We start from the raw sequence: 15,563 nt of genomic DNA, 5'->3' as shown, positions 1-15,563 counted from the left end.
TGTCATCAGTCGCCCTTCCCTGCGTCAGAGCAACGGCAAACAATCGTGCATCTGAGTTGAGAGTGCTGTCCAGAGCAGTCACAATGGAGCACTCTGGGATAGCTTCCGGAGGTCAATACCATCGAATTGTGTCCACCGTACCCCAAATTCAACCCGGCAAGGCCAATTTAAGCGCTAATCCACTTGTCAGGGGTGGAGTAAGGAAATCAATTTTAAGAGCCCTTTAAGTCGAAATAAAGGGCTTTGTCGTGTGGACGGGTGCAGGTTTACATCGATTTAACGCTGCTAAATTCGACCTAAAGTCCTAGTGTAGACCAGGGCTTAGTATTTATGAGTCAGGAGTGGAGACAGAGGGGCAGAAAATGAGGGAAGAGGAATGGGACAGAGGTTAGATCACTCAGAAATTTGGATTTAAAGTGCTGTTCTACTTTGAAAAGTAATTAAGGCAAATTCACACCAGATGTCTCAGTAGATCTGCTCCATGAATGTATCTTGTCACGTCTACTTGTCTGGGTAACAAAATGCATATTCCTTTCTTTTCTTTTTAGCACTACTTCAGGACAACCACAACCTGGCCTCTGTTGAACCATTAATTAAGTTCCAAATGCAGAGCCATTGCTTTCATGAGGTGGCACCAGATGTAACTGAGGGCAGGATTTGGCTTACAGAATCATTAGAACTGGATACAAGATAGGAAGGAAAGGACCCAACTTGACTTTAAGATCCCAAGTTGAGTTTGCTGACCTGGCAGTTAGGGAAAAAAATCTTTTTTTTACTTGTAAACTGCACAAATTTGAGCGGAAGTCATTGAGCTACACTAAACATGGAACCCTGGGATGACTTTTGTACAGAGCTGATTTTTGGAGCCACATTTTTAACGTTGACACCCCAGCTGCAAAGTATACAGATTTTTGCATCACTACAAGGTGACATTGCATCATGCAACATCGTTACTTGGTAATAATGTATTCTAATGCAGCATCTTGATAGCACAGCACCCAAGTAATAGTGCTTGCTATGTGAATGCAAACTAGAGCACACAAAACTATAAGCTAAACATCCCTCCCCTCATTTGGGGCTCCTAAAACTTTCTGACCCCAGAGCCTCATATTTCCTTACTGCAGCCATGTTCTGTACCTTTGATATATGGTACCCTACCAAATAAAGGAATAATTATAGGCAATGACAGCACTCATCTATCTCCATTTGTCTCTAAATCTTTGGAGGTGCAAACAAAACACATTGGATGGGAGAGACTAGTAATGCTGATGAGTGCTTTAGATCGCTTGATAATCTCTTTTTCTGTTAGCTATTACAGAATGGAAATCAAATACATGCATGTTTGGGGTAGGAACAGATGGCACTTCTGTTATGCAAGGAAGAAATGGGGGTGAGAGGGCAGCGAAGTTGAAAAAAAAATGACCTCCCTCCCTGACTTACCGGGATTCATTGTGTTGCCCTCCTATTACAGCTGACTGTGACTTTTTATTGTCATAAAGATATGTCAGAAGTTAGACAGAGAGACAGAGGATAACCTTAAATCCTTTAGTGCATTTTATCAGGTTTCTCAAAAAAAAAAAGGGGGGGGGGGCAAAAAGCCGACTGAGGGAGTTGGGAAATGTCAGTGAGGCATTACACAAAGAGCTCAATACATTTGTTGACACCCCCCCCCCAGCTTTAAGATGGATTTAGTTATAGTCATCATAATGCTGTAGGTGCTTTCTTAAAAATAATGTAGATGCTATTGTCTGTCTGCCACTTGGAAAATGTAGCTGTTTCAATGCGCCCCTGCTGAAGTTGAAAAAGACGGATTTATTGAAATGCCTCAAAAATCCATCACCCTGTCAGTGTATTACTTGCCAGCTGAACTGCATCCTTATTCCTGTCTCTACAGCGCCTGGCTTCATTTTTTAGAATATTTTTGTCTTTTCCAAAACAGTTGCTTTTCTTTCTTACCCCCCATTTTGCAAATGGCATCTGCAGTGTTAGATTTGAGGGCTGAGATGAGAGGAGAGCAGTGTTTTGAACTGACTAATTTGTAGGCAAGAAATAAAGCCCTTGTAAGGTGGTCCCGGGGGTGTCTTCCCCATGAACACTCTTTGAAGCTACATGTAATCTGGTGCATTTCAAAGACAAAACATTTCCTATTCTCAAGTATCTACATGAGCCAGGGTTGGTTTACCAGTTTCTGGAGAATAATGACCTCCACCAGGGGCAGGGATGCTCCCACCCTCCCCTCTCCCCCCAAAAACATTCCTGTTCTGTTTGAAAGGGGCAATTGCAGTAAATGGTTTATTTGTCACATTTTTTGCTGCTCTGAAGGAGTGGTGGCTACTAACACTTAGCTGAAATGCTTCCTCAGTAAATTCCAAATGTTGGCAAGCAACATATCCTTCCACAAGACAGTTAAATACTATAGTGGTTTTATGTTTACTTTTGATTTCTATAAAGTAGTCACCAAAAGCTAGCAATCTGCTAACCTTAGATAGTTTGGATTCAGATTTGATAACCATCCAAAAATTTGGTTGCTTAGCTAATCCTCTCAGTTCTGGAAATGTAATATGACATTCCAGTGCTATTTGTTTTTTACCGAGCCAGGAACACCATAAAATATTGTTTCTCCCCACATTTTAGTGTTTCTATCCCTGGTCCCATATAAAAAAGGCACACAGATGGGAGCGAAAAATTAACAGAAAGAGTTAAATGTTTTGAACGCCAAAACAGCTTTAGGTTTGGGGTTTGGTTCAAATTTTGTATGAATGTTCGGGGTGATTTTTGTTTGATTCAAATGGACTTACTCAATTGCTACTTTTTGTCCACTTATCTACTGTGAATTGATTCAACTGCAGTAGGGAACACTTCTATATTTAAATCAACATGTTATGGTACCCGTAGACTGCATGTTTAAAAAACCGGCTGGAACTTGGGATTTGGTCATGAATGGGGTCCTAAACTCTTACAGATGTAAACAACTGTAGGTGGGGAATTGTTCAGTTAATTACGTAAATGTTTTGTTTTGCAGCTTTTACTTATGAATACAGAAACTGATGCTTGTGAACTTGACTTCTTATTCACCGTTAATATTGACAACAGCTAAAACAGGCTACTGGATTTTCACTCCAGCTCTGCATAGAGTGCAATTAAGGTGTAGTATGTACCCCGGAACCTGGGTAGGCTTGCAAGGAAGACCACAAACATTGTTGTTGTTGTTGTTTTTAAAAATCTGTGCAAATAATTTGGGATTTTTTGCTGTTCAAAATATACATGAATACAATAAAATGTGATCGGTGTGCTTAGGGTTTTTTTCATCTCTAGACAACATGTTTTAGGGATTAATTTTGTGGCATGGATAAAGATATTGAAGGCTCCCCAAAATGAAGGAATAAAAGTGGTGGAATCAGAATGTCCAAAGAAAGAGAAGTTTTCACAAGAATGGAAAATGAAAAGTTCCCTCCAGAAGCTGATTATGATGTAAGCCAGGCGACCAGATCAGATGACATATGGTGTTAGTTGGATTACTAACCTGAACACTTTGAGGAATGGATTTTTTGCCTCCAGACTGTGGTGTTCTTGGATTTCTACCAAATATGAATCATGATAAAATACTAGTAGTATTCATGTTTTTTCTATAGATTTTAAATGTTGGTTTCCCTGAAGTTTTATCATTTGCAACTCTTAATTTATAGGAACTTTGGTGAAGAGAAATTTGGAACCAATACGTAGAGAGGCATAAAGCTGAGTATGCAAAATAGTTTTAAGAAAACAGTCCTGCTAGTTTTCATTTATCTCCTGGAGCTGACCCATTGAAAGCCATAGAATCATTAGGTAAGTCCAGGCCAAACATGTCTATTTATGTTGCACAAAAGGGAATGCTTACAACTAACATACTTTCTATTGAATTGGAGTGGAACTCCTACTCATTCACATTAATACCAAAAGAATTCATTGTAATTAATGCTATTACAATTAATACCTCTAGAGAAATAAATAAGGAACCTCCATTATTGTTGAGTACCATCACATTACTTCATGAACTATTTGACATTTGGAAAATATACTCCTTTATGACAATTGTAGTGCTTGACTCAGACAGTGTACAATGCAATTGTTGGTTGCTCTCTGGTGAAAAAATAAAGGGCCAGCATCTGTTTTGATTACAGGAGTGCAAGTCGATAGTTTTGTATGAGGAGAATTTGGCCTACTTACATTGATAAGAGACAAATGTATTAATTTCAACTCATCCTTCTTTATGCCACGACTCTCCCCCCCACCCCACACACACACACACACACACACACAATTTCAATGTAATGACTACAAGTTAACTCCTTGCACTCTGTATGTACATCGATGGGATGTGCAGCTGCTTAACAGATACCCTAGTCAGTTTATAAAAAGAACAGGAGTACTTGTGGCACCTTAGAGACGAACAAATTTATTTGAGCATAAGCTTTTGTGAGCTACAGCTCACTGCATCGGATCTGATGCAGTGAGCTGTAGCTCACGAAAGCTTATGCTTAAATAAATTTGTTCGTCTCTAAGGTGCCACAAGTACTCCTTTTCTTTTTGCGAATATAGACTAACACAGCTGCTACTCTGAAACTAGTCAGTTTATGTTATTTTAGTCAGAAGTTTTTTTATATTTGCCTTTACATTACATTACCAGAAAATGCACTTTTGTGGTATAATTGTATTTTATATGTGTAGTAGGTAGTGATTTCCTTAGTGGAAATTAGTTGGTTGTTCTCCTTCTGGATTGCCTCTTATTGTATCTGCAATTTTGTATTGTAAGAAGCACAAAAGGAGTAAAACATATTAGTCCATCTGATATAATGAAACTCTATTTTGGAGGAATTGTTTTTGTTCTCAATTTAGTGACTTCTATTATGTGTACAATTTAAATGCTCAGTGCACAGTATGTGATTCTTTGAATTATATTAATTATTTGGGTTGAAGTGATATGATATATTGTTCTGTTTAGGGAGCAAGCTTGAATTTACCACTGACGCCAGAAAACTTCACAGTGTACCTCTTGGTCAAGGACAGGAAGCAGAGGCAGAAATAGCTATGGAAAAGCATCAAAAGAAGGCCACTGGGTTATACTTCAAGTAAGTCAAAACTCTTCATTTCAACAGTGCAACATTGCATTGTTAAAAATGGAAGCTTTTCAAAATAATGTGTGTCTAGATAAAACAGCGCTAAATAATGATTACCAACTGCCTTTGTCTCTTCCAAAAGAGAAGCTCAGAACTTAATATCGAGGTCTGAGTGTTAATGGGTCATTGAAAATCACATAAAATGTGAACTGCATCTGCCTTGTGTGGTAGGGAGTTGACTCTAGTATTTTACCAGACACATGCTATTTGATTTACTAATTTATTATCCATAAAAAAACCCCTTTAGTAAATAAATGTGTAGCAAAAAGAATTGTTACTCTGTGTAATCAGATGAATAGACACAAGCAGGGAAGATTGCTGTCATGATGCGGTATATTGTGCTGAACAGATGCACACGATTTTTGCAGATATTGTGTTGTATCCAACTGCTTCCTTACGCCTCGGATTTGCTTGTATCAATAAAATGTTTCATACTTCAAATCAATAGCTCACTGGGAAGTCTATTTCTCTCTCTTACCTCCCCACCCCCTTATCCAGAATATTCATCTGGTAGCAAAGTGGCTTGGCACAGTAGAGGAATTTGTGGAGAAACGCAGTGAAGGAAGTCACCCAGACTATCAGGTTTTTATGTGTGCTGAACGTGCCCCTTCTCCTAAAGATCATGTCATTCCACAGGGAATTTTGGAAAACTCTATTAAAATAACCAATGAGCCACCCACTGGAATGCTGCATAATCTTCATGCTGCACTGGATAATTTTGTCCAAGCAAGTAAAACATCATAGGAGTTATAAAGTATAAAAATAGGATTATTAAATTTATCATTGTAAAGGCATTTAAAATTGAAAAGTCCCTGACAGTTACTGCAGGCTGTGAGATAATATAATAGAATAAACTTCATTATTTTACATAAAGATCCATTCACAAAATTTTCTTATAGTGGTGTAACTGTACATCAAACAAGAAATTAGATCCTCTCATTCTGAAGCATGAAATATGGCTTCTGATTAAATATATTCCTGTGTCCATGGGAAACAGTTTGCAGACATTACAGATAATTACTGTAGAAATGAGAAATTATTTTGGTCTGGTTTCATTTTGTTCTTTAATTCAGATGTGAGAACATGAATTTTTGTGCCCAGTGGCCACTGGATTATTTTGTATTATTACTGTGTATGGGGTCAGATCCTCAGCTGGTGTAAATCAATTAACCTTATTGAAATCAATGGGACTATGCCAATTTACACCAGCTAAGCAACTAGTCCGAAGCGTTTTGATCACATGTAATATGAAACATCACTTTGGTTGTACTAGATCATCATCATTTTTCTCTCAACTTGTTTCCATTTTGTAGAATGTGCTTTTAATTAAAACACTTTTATTGATATTTAAAAGATACACAAACACTGATACAGTTAATAATTGCAAGCAACGTTGCATAGACAGGCATAGAAATCAATTAGCTCTTTAACATGAATAGTCACATTAAAGGGAAACCATTAACTTTAATTTTTTGAGAAATTGCCTCATAGCAAAAAAAAATCTATTTTCTGATAGTTCACACCTTAAATAGTATGGTGTGCAAATCATCTTAGAAAACCCTTTAGAAATTATAATGTCTTTTTTTGTTCCCCTGTTGATGTTTATAGGAGTCTTGTAGCAAGAAAGAAAACAGGTAGCGGACTGTACAGGGGAAACAATGACACAGAAAGTGCCGACAAATGTACAAAGTAAACAAGCTGCAAAAAATAGTGAAGATACTTTTGTCACTAACTTCTGTCAGTTATAGTCATCTGCAGTGTTACTTATAATTATAGGAAGTACAAAATCTTCACACAGAAATTTTCAGATTGATGGAGTCTCTTGAATAAGTGAAATCTCTCTGATTTTTCAGAACCTGCTTGATCAGTGTATCTGTGAACAGGAATTCAAGATTATTCTGTTTTTCACTTTGCTGCTGGCATGCCTTTGTGGATGAGTGGCAGAAATTTGGACCTTGGGGCTAGAACAGAAAGTGCCCTTTTAACAATGGAAACCTCACAATTTCTGACCATGTTCTCTACAACTACCTGGAAGCAAATTCTCAGATATTTTTGCATTTCCTTAAACCTATTTAAGTAAGCATGTGCCATCCCTGACTACTTTGATAAATGTGCTGTACCTAATCCTGTTGTTTCCTGTATGTGCAACACTGGGTTTTTATTTTTAATACGAATTTTAAAGATGATTAACACATTCTACGAAGGATGACTTTGTGCGACCTCTCTTGTGTGACAATTAGAATAGTGGAAATTTTCTGCCCCATCAACTGTTGTTCTGAACCTGACTGGCAAACAGAATTGAATCTTTCTTCACTGAGGGTAGAAATCCCGATACACTAACTACGCTCTGCTCTTTGTCTGAATAATTATTTCATTTCCTTTAGAATCAAACCCTACACTTAAAAAATATCTTTCTTGTAGTAGGTATCCTGGGAAGATCTCTGTTACTTGTTTGGCTAGATTATGTATGGTGGTCATATTACAGACAACTAGGATAGAAGACTTTGTCGCATATAGTTGGAAGAGTATATGCAACCCAATCAGGTAATCAAAGCTTCAGCAACCACAGAAGTGTTTCCAGAGTTAGAGCTCCCCCTGCTGGAAGCTGACACATTTTTATATGTAAACTTAACACTTCTGAAGAATATAATTTTTCTTAAACGTGTGTTATTTGTGATAAGTGCACTGCTGGATCATGATGTGCTATTTCACCTTTCAATTCCCCTGGCTCTTCCATCCATTTTTACGTTGGCAGTGAAAATTATGTCCTTGCATAACATTATTTACCTTAAATCGTTTCATTTTACAATAAAACAGAATCTTCTCCCCTATATATATAAAAGAAAATGTTACAGTAAGGATCCAAAAGGCTAAAGCTTACAATAGTGATTCTGAAGTGTTTTGGACCACTGATTACTATTTTTATAAGGATTCTGCTTAACTGCTTGTAATTCAATTATTAATGGGTAAATCTCCATAGGGTAGATTAGGATACACCCCTCCCCCCCCCACCCCCAAAAGCTGGGTGTGGCTGTTTAGCACCAAATCATTTATGTTAACAAAACTGTTAACATACAGTTAACACACGCAGGCTTGTGGGACTTCTGTTCCTTCCTGATTCCAGTTAAGACAGAACTACCCTGCAAAGAGTTCATTCTCAAGATAGTTTCAACTTCCTGCTTTCAGTCTCAGCTGGGACTCAGGAATTAAAGGGACATATGAATATGTAAGATAATTGGTGAAGGAAGTTACCGGAACAGTTAGGAATTGCAGAAAAGATTCCGTTGATCTTTTTTATAAAAATGTTTGGGTCATTTATTACCGTCGTCAGACTGATTTACCTCACCCTGCACATAATCTAGGTTGTGTATTCAGTTCTATGTGACATGGCCTGTACACATCAAGCTTTGGGTTCTTCCCTTTCAAATTCTCAGATGTCAAAGTAAAAATGGAATAGTAATATCAGCTTTTAATAACGTATTACTTTTTAAACATCAAAAACTGTATGGTTAAGTTGACTAACAATGGATAACTTCATTGTATAACAGCTCTAGATATGCTGAAATTTTAGAGACATCATTGACACACGAGAATAATGTGATATTAAAATGCAGTAGGGATATATCCTTCTGTCTTATATTTACGAGCATCTGCATAGGAATCTAGGAATTGTCAGACTGGATCAGAGCCATGGTCCATCTAGTCCACTGTCCTGTATCCTACAGTTGCTGGAACCAGATGCTTCACAGGAAAGTACAACAAACCTCAGAGTAGGATCTCTCAGTGTGGTATAACCTGTTTCCCAAGAAGGTCTCACCCTAACCCATACTGGTTAGATATAGTTTAAGCCCTGACGCATGAGGTTATGTCTGAGTGAAGTTAATGGGACTGGAGTAAAAGCGGAACATCTGTAGGTTTTGCTAGGGGAGATTCCCCAGTGATAATCCAGCCTTGCATCCATCCATCCATTGGCACAAAGTTCTATGGTCCGTGGATTTTGGTATTAAGCAACATTATTTTTTCTCTACCTAGACATCCTCAAATGTGCTCCTCCACTCCTACCCATGTAAGCATCCTGGGTTCAATTAAGGATTTAGCTATTTTAGCTCATAAGTCTATCTGTCCAATCCATTGATGATTTTTGGTGGTGGTCTCTGATCTCCCTTCAAATATCCAAGATGTCTGCAAATGCATTATAGAGAGGGTTATAATATTTATGGAATTCCCTCAAGTTCTAAATTCACATGGTAGGAGTCAGTGGCAGCAAAAGCCCTTTTACGTCATGCTGTACAAGGGAGTTCATTTGTGCACAATTATGACTTTTGTTGTTTAGACAGACACAGATTTTGCACTGAAGTCAATGGGAGTTGTGGGATACAGAATCAGGATCATTCTGATTGTTGTAAACGAGTGGTTCCCAACCCTTCTCTTTGGGATCCCTTTTGACATTGATGAACACTAACCTTCTATTGTGATTCCCTCATCCTACCCCATGAAACAATATATTTGCCACCATAAATAGTCCTTTTATATCTATTTTTTCTCTCTCCCCTCCTGAACAAGCCACCAGTGCAAAGTGGGTATACAACACTTCCAGATCAGATTGGTGGTGTTTTATACACACCATGCACATATGTAAGTGGCTACACAAAGTGGGAGATAGTGGAGAATCAGGCCGCAGATGTATACAGTGGCAGGCCAAGGCAGCAGCCCACTGGCTCAAACTTCTCTTCCTTTCTCCCGTCCCATGTGCCACTCAGCTCAGCTGTGAGAACACACCCACAGAGCCTGCAGTGTACATTCCCTACCCACCCTGAGCAGTATGTAACCTGCTCTGAGTGCAAGAACAAGAACAAAAGAACAAGAGCAGAAAAGGATTAAAAGAAAGCCAAGGAAGAATGCAGTGAAAGAATTTTTAAAAAGAGAGCAGAATATAGAGGGGCTGCAGGGAGGAAAGCTGTAACTCCTTTCAAGGAGCTACCCATATTTGCAGTTGAGGTTGCCAGGAATCTGGGGTCATTCAGCTGTCTCTGGCCCGACTAGTGTGGTGCATTCTCTCTCAAAGAAACAGTGGGAAATCCTTTTCCAAACAGATCTGGTGAGGCACTGAAAAAACTTGAGGCCCGGCAGCAGGCACATCTGGACTAATTGTTCATTTTTTCAGTATAATGTCATTTCTGAAGATGAACTTTTTTGCAGTTTCTCTAGAGGAAGCCTTGCATCATGGCACTGCATGCTGCTAACATGCCCCTCATTATAAGGGAGGCGCCTCATTTTAGATTCAAATGTATCTCCATCCCACACAAACCTGGGGTTATTTTACCTTCATTATTGCAGATTACTTGCATCACAAATGCTGAATCACAAAACTGAAGTTAGAGAAAATGGTATTTATCTTTCAGAAATGAGCCCCACATTATTTTAAGGATCCTGCACTACTGCTATTGTTGTTATCATCATCATCATTATGTATCTTGGCAGGTTGAAAGGTATCACAAAACTGTAAGATTTCAGTAGTAATTTAGCATCCCACAGTAATACTTCAAAAGCATCAAATAGCATTTTGAATTTTAAGTCATTACAAATGTAAATAAATAAATGTACTCCCACCCGTCTGTTGTTTTAAATGTCTAGTGAGCCTAAAATATTTGCGTAGCAGTTTTGAGATACAGCAGAATTTTAGCTTATTATAAGTATATGATATTGAATTAAACAATTTTGCCATTCTGTTCCATAAAGGATAAAGTCTGACTCTCAGCAAACCATTTGAAAAGAACTTATGATGAGGATGATCCCATAGCTCCATTTTATTTTATGGAGTGTATTGATTGTCAAATAAACAATACATGTATTTTGGTAATAATCTGAAGAAAAAACCATGCCGTTTTATTTTGCAAACCTTACACTATCACTTGCTTTCATTTCAAGAAGGGATGGCTTTTTTCAGTGATACTATCATAAATTGCTTTATTTAATAAATTAATATAAGGAATAATAATGTTACACCAGAGAGCAGCACTTTGTAATTTGGAAGAAATAACATTTTTCTTTTAAAATAGTTCTCTCTATTTTTTAAATTAAAATTATCGGTATGTTTTTTGCTAACTGAAGAAAAACCTGTTTTTTTGCAAATTCATGTAGTTTTTGTCTTGTGAACATCAATATCTGTATGTGATATAAAGAAGCTAATTAAAATATGGAACAAATTTTATTAATTTTCATGGACATAAACTGTTAAGAAGTCATATCATTCTCAGCAATGACTCCATAACGGAATAATTTGATTTATAGCTAGCAGGTTCCTTTTTCTGTTTAGCAAGGATTGTCACTTGTGGTTTGGTGTTTTTTTTTGACAGTTTGATAGGAAGCTAGGTCTTGCTCCTGGGTTTGTGATCCTGGCTTATCAACATTACCCTAAATACACTGATGCAATGTTACCTCCTGAAAGTCCATCCACTGTGGCCTACCCCCCCAATGCAGAGATTGAATTCTTGACAGTGATTTCAGACAAACTGTTCCATATGCTGTTGGAACTGCAATCCAAGGATTCGATTACTGGGGAAGGAGTCTCACAGACTGTGGAAGAAAAGGCTAGTAAAAACAGATTGCAAATCCTTCACAAGATGGTGTGTCGCTTGTTGGTTTCTTCTGCTGGCTGTTTGGTTTCACCAGTAAAAGCTATTTTGTATGGCTTTGATTTGAAATTGGTAATGTGGGAAACTGATCTACAGCCTAAGTGATACATAAAAGAAATCTGAATACATTAAACACCGGTTTGAATCATGCAGCAATCCCTTGTGAGTCTTATTATGCTTTAGTAGAACTCCGCTCTTTAGAATCCTTTGTCAAGCTGCAGTATCCCATTTTCCCATGAACTGTACCCCAGAACTTGCCATCCTGTAGGGAAACCCTGTGAAGTGTTCTTGCAGTTTCCTCCAAATTGATCCAGGGAAGGGAGAGTAGGGTTCGTTTCCATGCCCTTCCCATTCCTAAAGAAAAAGCCCACAAATTCTGGTGGAGGATTCAGAGGAGGCCAAGTATATCTATGCGGATGTACCTCCATACTCCCATGCTAGGAGTGCCAGATTCTCTCAAATATTCCAGCTTCCCCTGTCAGGAGCCTCCCCTGATACTCCTGCCCTCTTCTAAGGAGGAGCTGGAAGAACTCCTGGGCAGATTTCTGGTGAGGTTGGTTTTCTTCCGTCCTACGTGCCAATTCCCAGACGCACCAAGCGCTTTCTGAGTCCAGAGAGACAAGGGGAGACAGAAGCAGCTGCAATTCTCCATCCCACATACAAAAACAATTGTGTGAATGGGGCAGATCGCGCAATTTAATACTGCAATATGGAGTGGTTAGCAAAGTAGTGACCTGAGGACCTCTGTGAAACTCGAAAGCTTGTCCCTTCCACCAACAGAATTTGGTCCAATAAAAGATTTTACCTCACCTACCTTGTCTCTCTCATATCCTGAGACCAACACAGCTACAACATGACTGCAAGACACAAAGTAGTAGTCGATACTCAAGCTGTGACTTTCTTCTTTGCATTCAGACAATCTTTCCAATCAATGTAAGCATGCACATTAAGAGGTCTTATTTTCCAAAGGTCATGCTGGGGCTTTCCCCAGGTAGTTAACATTTAGGTGTTGGCCCCAATCCTGCTATTTATGCATGTACTTAATGTGATGCACTGAGATTAGTCCCACAAGAATCAGTGGAACTACTCAGTGCATAAAGTTAAGCACGTATGTATGTTTGTAACTTCCCCTGCATGTAAATAGCCCCCTAAATTCTACAAATGCTCACCTAATTGGATACACAAGAAACTTTCAACATGAAAAACATGAAGGTAAAGGCATACTAGATGAGATACAGGAGAAACTTCTCGAAGAATATAACATGTCTGACATTACCTCAAAAACAGCAGAACACTCCCCATATATTCTGGTTTGTTTTCAAGAATGTGAGAGAATGAATATGCTAATACATGAGATAAGGCATTTACTTAAGAGACTTGATTTAGTTCTGGAGGTATGTGTGCTTTGCTTACCTGCCTTGTGGGATGCTCCAGTCTAACTAAAGACACGACTGTGTATGCATATAGTAGATGTCTGCATTTTGGGGGGTGTTTTGTCATCTCATATTGCATGGACCTTAAAAAATATTATAACACGGTTTGTCAACTCTAAAATAGCTTGTTTGTTTTTTAAATTGTGTGAAATGAGTGATCACAAAAGGTGCTGCTCAGAAGCCTTTTCCATTTATCCCCATATTAGGAAATGACAGTACAACCTTCTGAGTATTGCCTTCTCATTGTGCCTCAGCCCGAGCTTGGAGCTGGTGAGAGGGGAGATAAATCCCCATGCCCATTCATTCCTTCAGCCTCTCTGCTGCAAGTGCCACCAAGAGGGGTTGCCAGCTGTGGTGGATATTTTGAGAATGCCCCCATCATGAAGCAACCCTTAGGCTAGAAGGCAATACCCACTTTGGGAACTCTGTGGGAGGGGGGAAAATGGATCCACTCAAATCCACCAAGACAAAAATATCGAGTGGTCCAAAATATATACGACTGTGCCCGCTGGAACACTTAAATGGATTCGCATGTGCCTTTGACCATGACTAGAAGGTAATCATTAGCCATTGGATAAGGTTCATACTCTTATCATACATACCCAGTCTCAGAACATACCCAGGTTTAAAATGAGGCTAATATGTGCTGTCCTATCTGGTCGCATGTTCACTAAGTGCTCCAGGAATACTAACATAAGTAAGACTGTAGCAATAGTTTATAATTACCCTGTAGGGATTTGTGATCTAATTCTTTCCTTTATTTGTAGTTATTATTCATTGTGTATGACCAGAGTAGATAATAATATTCACTAATCTTGAATATTTAGGGCCAAATGTTCACAAAGGGAAGCCTGATATTTGGATACAGAAATGTCAATGCAGTAACATACCTGCTGTGTTTGGACTTAATGCACATTCAGATCACATTGCGCATCTAAATGGCTTTCTAGATGCCTAACCAGCAGTTTGCATTTATGATCAAGTGCTTTGTATGCAAAGCTGTGACAAATGCACGTATTGCTACAACTGGCTTTTGAAGATATGATCGTTAGTACCAAATTTTGAAAGTAGACTCCAATTTTGACAACTGGAAATACACTCATTCCTATTTTTAATTAATACCTATAGAATTGGGGCACTCAAATAGCCATTAATACAAACAAACAGTGAAGCTCCTAACCTGTTTGCCTGTGCCATTTCATGTGGGTGCAGAGAGAGACGGCTCTTAGGATATTCAGTGTATACATATGTATTTCCCCTACATAATGTAATTTGAGTTAATTTAAGAAATGCAGAAAAAATGGAAACTACACTCATGTTTCTGACAATTTCACCTTTTTTATTTTTAATAAATGGCTCGCACTATTTCAAAGAGCCAAGATATTCTTTACACTTGCATGATTTAGCTACCTTATGTGTTTTTACTGGGGGGAAAAAAGCTCTCTATCATTTATCATGTCATCTTATCACAGACTCTTTGTGAGACGCAAATAGCACACTAATGTTTTCTTTTGTTAGGGTGAGTTGGCAATCTTCTCAGAGCTGGAGCAACTAGAGACAGCTCTTTTTTTTTTCTTTTCATATAATCTTCCTGACACTTGGATGAGATTGGTTTATCCATCAACATACAGTCTAGCTCAGTAGTAAGCTGCATGCCAACAGTCAATCAGAATGGACGGTGCCTCTTGCCCATCAGAAAAACAGAATATGAATGATAGGATTTTTTTCCAGCAAATATCCTGTGTCCGTGCATAATTCAGACTCGCTTTTTGTAGCTTGATATTAACTGTAGTGTGAAAAGCAAAAAGATTTTGCATTTTACCTTGCTCTGGACATTGGGCAATTTCTGTAATGTTCTAGTTCTCACTTTTCTTTCTTTTTTCAAATCAAGCTGAGTGCTCTTCAAAGTGACTGGGCAGAGAGCTCTAACATGTAGTATCTACCACTCAAAAGACGAAACATGGACACAGGTCTTCTGTTTGGGTCATGATTCATAATGTTAATAGATAACAAATACCTTGTTGGGTACATGGAGGGGAAAGTATCAGACTCCAGTGGTAACCGTTGCACAGCACTTTGTATTAAGGACACAGAACCTTGGAGGAGATGTCTCGGAGCAGGCATACAGTGTTGACCCACCCAGTTCTGCTGCCGTGATGGGTAGCATTAATAGCACATCATTTCCAGAAATATACATTAGTCTAGCATCAGTCGTGGGTATCTTATCGCACAAAGGAGTGAAAGTTGGGAGAAGAAAAAAAATTAACTGATGATTAGATATTTGTTGATAAAAATGTCTGATTAAACACCTTTGAAACACTCCCAGGAGCAAAGAGAAG

The 15,563-nt window shown here is 38.4% G+C and overlaps 1 pseudogene across 1 annotated transcript in view; it reads left to right on the top strand.

Annotated features, from left to right (window-relative positions):
• Window positions 1–14,868, top strand: part of LOC311528133 (dynein axonemal heavy chain 11-like) — a 185,123-nt pseudogene extending 170,255 nt beyond the window's left edge. Inside the window, exons 30-39 of the transcript in view lie at window positions 3,023–3,145; window positions 3,316–3,509; window positions 3,760–3,825; window positions 4,982–5,108; window positions 5,655–5,882; window positions 7,010–7,202; window positions 7,581–7,700; window positions 11,513–11,750; window positions 13,004–13,185; window positions 14,743–14,868. The product of the transcript in view is annotated as a dynein axonemal heavy chain 11-like (transcript). The remainder of the gene's footprint in view (window positions 1–3,022; window positions 3,146–3,315; window positions 3,510–3,759; window positions 3,826–4,981; window positions 5,109–5,654; window positions 5,883–7,009; window positions 7,203–7,580; window positions 7,701–11,512; window positions 11,751–13,003; window positions 13,186–14,742) is intronic.
• Window positions 14,869–15,563: the final 695 nt, after the last annotated feature.

The sequence above is a fragment of the Lepidochelys olivacea genome (genome assembly GCF_965140295.1).
Source record: "Lepidochelys olivacea isolate rLepOli2 genome assembly, chromosome: 11".
In the NCBI taxonomy this organism is placed as follows: Eukaryota; Metazoa; Chordata; order Testudines; family Cheloniidae; genus Lepidochelys; species Lepidochelys olivacea.
The sequence above is the reverse complement of the archived record's forward strand: the minus strand, read 5'-3'. Positions and strand labels throughout refer to the sequence as shown.